The sequence below is a fragment of the Oncorhynchus tshawytscha genome, linkage group LG03, assembly GCF_018296145.1.
Source record: "Oncorhynchus tshawytscha isolate Ot180627B linkage group LG03, Otsh_v2.0, whole genome shotgun sequence".
Lineage (NCBI taxonomy): Eukaryota > Metazoa > Chordata > Actinopteri > Salmoniformes > Salmonidae > Oncorhynchus > Oncorhynchus tshawytscha.
In genome coordinates, this window is record NC_056431.1 from 11322230 (window position 1) to 11332447 (window position 10218).

Genomic DNA, 10218 nt, shown 5'->3' on the forward strand with positions numbered 1-10218 from the left:
ACTCATGACTGCACGGCCAGGCACGACTCAAAAAACATTATGACGTTTGCCAATGACACATGTTAGGCCTGATCACCGACAACATGAGACAGCCTAAAGGGAGGAGGTCAGAGACCTGACCGTGTGGTGCAACAACCTCTTCCTCAATGTAATCAAGGAAAAGGAGATGATTGTGGACTACAGGAAAAGTAGGACCAAGCACGCCCCCATTCTCATCGACGGAGCTGTAGTGGAGCAGGTTGAGAGCTTTAAGTTCCTTGGGGTCCACATCACCGTGAAGAGGGCACGACAAAACCTATTCCCCCTCAGGAGACTGAAAAGATCTGGCACGAGTCCTCAGATCCTCAAAAGGTTCTACAGCTGCACCATCGAGAGCATCCTGATGGGTTGCATCACTGCCTGGTATGGCAACTGCTCGGCCTCCAACCGCAAGGCACTGCTGAAGGTAGTGCGAATGGCCCAGTACATCACTGAGGCCAAGCTTCCTGCCATACAAGACCTCTATACCAGGCAATGTCAGAGGAAGGCCTTAAAAATGGTCAAAAACTCCAGCCACCCTAGTCATAGACTGTTCTCTCTGTTACCACACGGCAAGCGTTACTGGAGCGCCAAGTTTAGGTCAAAGAGGCTTCTAAACAGCTTCCACCCCCAAGCCATAAGACTCCTGAACATCTAATCAGCCAGAAGCTAGCCAGAAGCTAACCAGTTTACTGGCTAACGTTAGTATTCTGCTAACCACGGTTGGTGGTCATTAGCTATCCTTTAGCTCGAAAAGCTATCGGCAGTTTTCTACAATGCGACTCAGACCAGAGCATACCGGACCTATTTTCTATCCATATCCCCGGATTTCTACCGCAAGCGCTGGACATTTACACCTGGATCTTGCAGCTAGCCAGCTGCTTTCCAACTGACTATTGGCTTACTTCGATCCCAGAGCAAATATCAGTTATTCCGGAGCTAGACAGCGGAAGAGTTCCATCAGCCACTCCTGGGCTACAATCACCTATCCGGACCCGTTTTACTGCCGATGCGGAGCCCCACCGGGCCTTCACGACTGGACTACCGACGTTATCTGCCTGAGGGAGTTATCCAACTGACCCCTCCGTCGCGACGTTACCTGAACGCCCATCTGCGGCCCGCTAATAGTTAGCTGTCTTACTGGTTGCTATCTGAATAGGTCTATCGGACAATTTTCTTGGGTCACTATAACTATATCTATTTTGTCAATTTGATTGGTCCCCTCTACCACACGGAACCCCACTAATCTACCGACGGAAACGCACGAGGTGGCTAAAAACAGACCTCCATCCTCTGCCAGCTTGCTACCGATGGCCCAGCTAGCTGTCTGAATCGCCGTGACCTCAACCAACCTGACTACTCACTAGACCCTTATGATCACTCGGCTAAGCATGCCTTTCCTTAATGTCAATATACCTTTTCCATTGCTGTTCTGGTTAGTGTTTATTGGCTTATTTCACTGTAGAGCCTCTAGCCCCGCTCATTATACCTTATCCAACCTTTCAGTTTCACCACCCACACGTGATGACATCACCTGGTTTCAATGATGTTTCTAGAGACAATATCTCTCTCATCATCACTCAATGCCTAGGTTTACCTCCACTGTGTTCACATCCTACCATACCTTGTTCTGTACATTATACCTTGAAGCTATTTTATTGCCCCCAGAAACCTCCTTTTTACTATGTTCAGGACATCCTAAAAGACCAATTCTCATAGATTTTAGCCATGCCCTTATCCTACTCCTCCTCTGTTCTCTGGTGATGTAGAGGTGAATCCAGGCCCTGCAGTGCCTAGCTCCACTCCTATTCCCCAGGCGCTCTCTTTTTATGACTTCTGTAACCGTAATAGCCTTGGTTTCATGCATGTTAACATTAGAAGCCTCCTCCCTAAGTTTGTTTTATTCACTGCTTTAGCACACTCTGCCAACCCGGATGTCCTAGCCGTGTCTGAATCCTGGCTTAGGAAGACCACCAAAAACTCTGAAATCTCCATCCCTAACTACAACATTTTCAGACAAGATAGAACGGCCAAAGGGGGCGGTGTTGCAATCTACTGCAGAGATAGACGGCAGAGTTCTGTCCTACTATCCAGGTCTGTACCCAAACAATTTGAAATTCTACTTTTAAAAATCCAACTCTCTGAAAACAAGTCTATCACCGTTGCCGCCTGCTATAGACCACCCTCTGCCCCCAGCTGTGCTCTGGACACCATATGTGAACTGATTGCCCCCCATCTATCTTCAGAGCTCGTGCTGCTAGGTGACCTAAACTGGAACATGCTTAACACCCCAGCCATCCTACAATCTAAGCTTGATGCCCTCAATCTCACACAAATTATCAATGAACCTACCAGGTACCACCCCAAAGCCGTAAACATGGGCACCCTCATAGGTATCATCCTAACCAACTTGCCCTCTAAATACACCTCTGCTGTTTTCAAACAAGATCTCAGCGATCACTGCCTCATTGCCTGTATCAAATATGGGTCAGCGGTCAAGGGACCTCCACTCATCACTGTCAAATGCTCCCTGAAACTCTTCAGTGAGCAGGCCTTTCAAATCGACCTGGCCCGGGTATCCTGGAAGGATATTGACCTCATCCCGTCAGTAGAGGATGCCTGGTTATTTAAAAAAGCAAAACTTCCTCACCATCTTAAATAAGCATGCCCCATTCAAGAAATGTAGAACCAGGAACAGATATAGCCCTTGGTTCTCTCCAGAACTGACAGCCCTTAACCAATACAAAAACATCCTATGGCGTTCTGCATTAGCATTGAACAGCCCCAGTGATATGCAACTTTTCAGGGAAGTTAGAAACCAATATACACAGGCAGTTAGAAAAGCCAAAGCTAGCTTTTTCAAGCAGAAATTTGCTTCCTGCAATACAAACTCAAAAAAGTTCTGGGACACTGTAAAGTCCATGGAGAATAAGAACACCTCCTCCCAGCTGCCCACTGCACTGAGGATAGGAAACTCTACCACTGATAAATCCACTATAATTGAGAATTTCAAGTAGCATTTTTCTACGGATGGCCATGCTTTCCACCTGGCTACCCCTACGCCGGTCAACTGCACTCTACCCCCCACAGCAACTCACCCAAGCCTTCCCCATTTCTCCTTCTCCCAAATCCAGTCAGCTGATGGTCTGAAAGAGCTGCAAAATCAATTCATGGGCCGACTCTCTTCTCTGTATACATCAATGATGTCGCTCTTGCTGCTAATGAGTCTCTGATCCACCTCTACACAGACAACACCATTCTGTATACTTCTGGCCCTTCTTTGGACACTGTGTTAACAACCCTCCAGACAAGCTTCAATGCCATACAACTCTCCTTCCTTGGCCTCCAACTGCTTTTAAATACAAGTAAACCTAAATGCATGCTCTTCAACCGATCACTGCCTGCACCTGCCCGCCCGTCCAGCATCGCTACTCTGAATGCTTCTGACTTAGAATATGTGGACAACTACAAATACCTAGGTGTCTGGTTAGACTGTAAACTCTCCTTCCAGACTCACATCAAACATCTACAATCCAAAGTTAAATCTAGAATTGGCTTCCTATTTCGCAACAAAGCATCCTTCACTCATGCTGCCAAACATACATTAGTAAAACTGACCATCCTACCGATCCTCGACTTCGGCGATGTCATTTACAAGATGTCATTTACCTTACTCAATGACTTGGATGCCGTCTATCACAGTGCCATCTGTTTTGTCACCAAAGCCCCATATACTACCCACCACAGTGACCTGTACGCTCTCGTTGGCTGGCCCTCGCTTCATACTCGTCGCCAAACCCACTGGCTCCAGGTCATCTACAAGACCCTGCTAGGTAAAGTCCCCCCTTATCTCAGCCCGCTGGTCACCATAGCAGCATCCACCTGTAGTACGCACTCCAGCATGTATATCTTTCTGGTCACCCCAAACCAATTCTTCCTTTGGCCGCCTCTCCTTCAAGTTCTCTGCTGCCAATGACTGGAACGAACTACAAAGATCTCTGAAACTGGAAACACTTATCTCCCTCACTAGCTTTAAGCACCAGCTGTCAGAGCAGCTCACAGATTACTGCACCTGTACATAGCCCATCTATAATTTAGCCCAAACAACTACATCTTCCCCTACTGTATTTATTTATTTTACTCCTTTGCACCCCATTATTTTTATTTCTACTTTGCACATTCTTCCACTGCAAATCTACCATTCCAGTGTTTTACTTGCTATATTGTATTTACTTTGCCACCATGGCCTTTTTTTGCCTTTACCTCCATTATCTCACCTAATTTGCTCACACCGTATATAGACTTATTTTTCTACTGTATTATTGACTGTATGTTTGTTTTACTCCATGTGTAACTCTGTGTCGTTGTATGTGTCGAACTGCTTTGCTTTATCTTGGCCAGGTCGCAATTGTAAATGAGAACTTGTTCTCAACTTGCCAACCTGGTTAAATAAAGGTGAATAAAAATTCAAATGAAATAAAATGGCTCCCCAGACTATTTGCATTGCCCCCCCTCTTTTACACTGCCGCTACTCTCTGTCATTATCTATACATAGTCACTTTAATAACTCTACCTACATGTACATATTACCTCAATTACCTTGACTAACCAGTGCCCCTGCACTTTGAATCTGTACCGGTACCCCTGTATATAGCCTCGCTATTGTTATTTTACTGCTGCTCTTTAATTATTTGTTACTTTTATTTATTTTTTTGGGGGTACCGGTAACCAGTGTTAAAACTGCATTGTTGGTTAAGGGCTTGTAAGTAAGCATTTCACTGATTTGATTTGAGATTACATACAGTTAATATGTAGTTTATAAATCATAAATAAACAGTTATTAGTCATTGCTTGAAACTGTATGATTCTTACTTTGAAGCTTGCCAAATAATGGGTTTGAATTTTGTTTGACTGTCTCTGTTTCTAATACATAATTTGCATAGTTTCCTCTGCAATTTTGCTACTATTGTTTCAGATGCCTTTGCCCATGGTAAGGTCAAGAGCTTGATAACGCTCACTTGGAACTAGGTTAGTGTTAAATACAGCTAGATATGGGATGACACTACTCATGATAACTTCATACTAATAAAACTCACACCCTACAATCTACGCCCGTAGCCTTGGCTGGAGGATATGTTATCTGTGTGTGTGAGGGGAGGGGAGGGGAGGGGAGGGGAGAAGAGGAGAGAAGAGGAGAGAAGAGGAGAAGAAAAGAAGAGAGGAGAGGGGGGGAGAAGGAGGGGAGGAGAAGGGAGGACAGGTGAGGAGTCAAATGGGATGAATCAGATGAGCTACCTTCATGGGTGGGTTAGAAGAGGACAGTTTCAGAATTACAAAGGTGTGTGGAGGCCGGGTGATTCATAAAACATATGTCAAGGGACAGAGGAAGATGAGTTTTACTGCTGTGTGGCATTGAAAACCTAAATAAAAAGCTTTCAGGGGATGTAACCCTATTAAGGGGTAGGGTGTATGAAACAGACTTTTCCCCTCTCCGGAGCATGCCCAGTATTTAAGTAAAATCTTTAACAGTTATCCTACAGTCTTTGACTTAATCTGAGGAGTCCCTGCGTTTAACCCAATCCTCCTTCTCATCATCACCATGTGAAAGCCCATCACCAATCCAGCTGAAACAGCGAGACCCCCCAACACATACAGTATCCTACAGTAATGAATGGGTCCAGTTTATACATCTGTGCTTAGAAATAGGATGATCTATGTTCTGTGGATAAGACTGGGTCATATCCAAAGTTAAGGAGAGATTAGAATGTGTGAGTCCCCTGTAGCCTGACCCTTCCCAGGCATATTCATCAATGACCCGCCGGACAAAGATTACCATTACATTAAACACACATCAAACAATATACATTAACAGGCTACAATGTTGCATTAAATGTGACCAGATTATGAATATTTAGCATATCTTTTCATTTTAAATCCTCAGAGATTTTCCATAACATAGCGGGGATGGATAATAGGGGGTATAATTTAGCATATGATTATCATTGCTGGACCCATCCCGGTATGTGCCCAGACAGACAAACAGCCCCATCCTATTGGCTTCAACGCTGCCTCTGTTTTGGCCAAGTTTGACAGCAGATGGCATGAGGCGTGACATTATCAAATTAACATCAAATATCACCACAGCTACCAGTAAGGGATTTCACATCTCATACGTTTCCTGTAGTAACTGAATAAACAAAAAATGCTTAGGCCTTTTTCTAGGCCTACATAACTTTGCTAAAATTAATGCAGGTCACATTGATATTATTAACCCTCACAGTAAATGAAGATGTAAAGACAGGCTACAAGTTAACACAAGTTAACGCAAGTTTGATTTGACCATTAAGTGATCAATTATGATCCAATTATGTGATCCAATCAGGCAGATAGGCCTAAGATGAGATGCAGTGTTGACCCTGAGGCTTATTTGTTGCAAACACATGTAGGCCTGTGGCACAATCTGCCATTTCAGCAGCCTGACCCTGCCATACTGATTGGTACACTTTATTTAGCAGGCCTATATTGCATTTCTAGAATTCATGAGAAAAATTACAATTTTATGTAAAGACACTGTCCAGCTGTTCAGTGCATGTTAGATAGCTAATTAGCACACATGGTCTCCCAACTCTTTTCCATAAACAAGCGCTGTAACATAGATATATGACCGTGTAGGACCACTGGCACTAACCCATCAAGATGTGTAACAATTTAAACTTTAGTTTTTTGAAAATGATTTCTCACTGACATGAAAGATAAGATAATGCTTCCAAAACCGTACCTCAAGCGACACGTGTTAATGTTCAGATTGAGTATCTGGGCTCTTAACCCCTTTTAACAAAACTCCCTGTACAAAACTCCCTTCGTCCAACAACTCTTATGTGTAATGTAATTGAGTGTCATGATAAAGGGCTAATCCATGCCCTGTAGAGAAGAAATGCCGAAGCATGCACAAGCACCTATTCCTAAGTAATGAATTAACTAAGTCGAATGTTCCTCTCTCTACACAATATGACAGTGTAACAATCTTGCTTTCTGTCCCTCTCCTTGTCCCAACCTGGGTTTGAACCAGGAACCCTCTGAACACATCAACAACTACCTCGCACGAAGCATTGTTACCTACAGTATCGTTCCACAAAAGCCATGGCCCTTGCAGAGCAATGAAAACAACTTCTTCAAGGTCTCAGAGTGAATGACAACACCAATTGAAACACTACTAGCGTGCACTGCTAACTAGCTAGCCATTTCACACCGGTTACACCAAAGATTATGGATATTCTGACAAGAAAGCTCCTGCCTATTCCTCTCTTTGCGTTGGTGGATAAATCTCATTATTTTAATACATTTTTGAATATTCGATAAGGGTTGTTGACATTAACCACCTGTATTCAATGGAGAGAGATACTATGGTACTCACCCTATATCGTGAACATGCATAGCCACCTTGAGACAACTCCGATATAAAGCGTTTTTTTTACAAAGTTGTCGGGATGTCACTTGTCCTACTTACAGTGCATTCGGAAAGTATTCAGATCCCTTGACTTTTTCCTAATTTTGTTACGTTATTCTTACTCTAAAATTGATGAAATAGTTTTTTCCCTCATCAATCTACACACAATACCCAATAATGACAAAGCAAAAACTGGATTATTGACATTTTTGCTGCATCATTCATGTGGGGGCAACATGTTTACTGTTGCCTTGTAATTACATGTATTTAGGCCTACATCAACTATTTATAAGAAAAACAATTACATGTTTAATTACAGTGAAACACTGAAACAAGATTGTTTGTTATCGCCTTTGAACTCACTTCAAAGTAGGACCTAGTTGCCACCAGGGTTCAAACCAAGTATGGGGTGAATTTATGAGCAGAATTATGAGCAGTTTGGAATTTATTCCATTTAACTGTATAAGTAACCTACTGCTGGGCCTTAATAGAGCTCGTCAGTTTGCAGTCCTAATCTATAAACAGAATTACTGTTTTACCTCAATTAGCCACGAAATCCCTAGTTTGAAGCTGTGTGGTGGCATTTTTCCGACATTTTCCCCCACGTGGGCCAGCCCCCTAGCAATTTGAGTTTCAGCCAATGAGCTTCAGCCTTTCGCCACATCTAGCAAGTTGCACACACAGAGAGCAAGAGGGAGCAATGAAGTGATGCACATATTTGCACATTTGTGACATGGTACACCATTTTCAGGGACCACTTTTGGCTCGTGGACACTACTTTCAGAACTACTGGCTAAAAAGTATACACAAGTACAGGAGAATATCTTTAACACAGGTTTAAGGATGATTTTAAACGTTTTGTTCTATGATATTATACCAGGCAATTAACATTAACTTTATGAATTATGAAGCCTGTATGTGCTTTTATGTGCTTGTTTGGATTACATACTGTAAATGCTTCAACATTCCCAAAAGTTAAGTTAGCTGATGACAATTTCTCATAGAACAAAACGCACAGGATCTCTTAAATCTGTGTTTACCACAGAAATAATTTTGCTAGTTGGAACAAGGAAACGTTTCCTACAACCAGTCAGCAAGTTGGAAATGTCAGTGTTTCCGACTAGCACCTGAACGTGCATATGGGCCAACGTTGGGCCCACAGACCAGTGATCATCACTGATTAATAAACTCATTGTCAGAAAGCTGTAATACATGATTAAATTATTCCCCTACACCAGGGGTTACCAGACTTTTCCACGCAAGGACCCTTTTCACACCCCCAAAAATTATACATGTGAACAAAAATATTTTCACAAATGAAAGGAGTTAGTTATCAATATCTTTGATGATACTATAGGCAAAGATAATTGTCATAAATACCTGTAGCTCGCTGATTTCTCTCTCACAAATCGATTACTGCTGTCTTGCTTCTTTTATCAATTAATATAGATATTGTAGTCCTTTCCATGTCTACAGGCCTGCAAGTATTTATACGCGTACTACAATACCCACTACTCCACCTTTGACAGAACATCTGACGTTAACGCTTCTGACAGTGTAGAAACGTGTGTCTTAAGTCTTTGCTGTCGTTGCGAGTACAGGTATAATTATCCTCGCCCTTTGTCAGTATTATTGTGATGATGTACCACACTGTCCTGCATTTGTGGCCATTGTATCGGGAGACGTGGCAAATTGAAGCAGTTAACTAACGCAAGTCTCTCCATTTGGTCTCCCTCCCACTGTGCTAAGCTTGCTAGTTAGCTCACATTAACTATTCTATTCATATCAACAAAATCACGTTGTTGACATTGAGATTACAGCATTTCTTTCAAAGACTCATTTTGGAAAGAGGCTGTATTATTATTAGCCACGACATGCGTTGTCAGCTGAGCTAGCTAACTAAGTGATGATGCTAGCCAGAGTTTACTAACGTTAGCTAGCTGTCAGTGGAGTTGACAGGCTGACTGTCAGACCAAGCCTTTAGCTAAGTTACCTAAATTGGTTACCCAATACACAGTTATGTGACAGCATCTATGTAACCTTATCTTCCAATTGAAAATAATTCTAGTGTCTTTGTTGGTGTTGAGGGAAAATGTATTGTTTTGTTTACTCCGCTATTGATTTAATAGCGTATGTGTGAATATTTTGTTACTTTCAGATCAGAGATAAGTCTGTGTTTGGTAGCATCTTATGGACCACAGAGTGATAGGCAACCAATGTCTCCACCCCGGCTCACCGGCGGCCTTCTCTACAGTCAGCAAGCAGGAAGACTTCTCTGAAGAAGTATATGATCTGAAGGTAAGGCTAACCCAAAGCAAGTTACATTACAGACCATATCCGACTAACCATTGTGATGGGACACTAACGCGATTTAACAATATCACAATATTATTTTATTGGTAGTTGGCTGTACCAGCACCAAAACTCTAGTATTTTTCCTGAAAAGCTTGTTATCAATATTTTTAAATAGGGAGCCAATTTGTTTTCATCTCTTATGCCCATGATAAAAACTCACTTTCTCATTGCTCTCTCTTGAACATCTGCAGAAGACATTGGGTGAGAAATGGGTTTGGAACATCGAATTGCAATAAAATCACAGTATTAAAATCACAGTATTAAGCTAATTGAGGAGGATGCTTTGGGCTGTTGTGAACACAGGCTGCTTGTAGTGCTTTTCACTCACTTCCCTCCTTGATATTGCTTTCTTCAGCTCTCTCCCATTTACCATGCTACCTCTCTTTTCCTGTTATCTT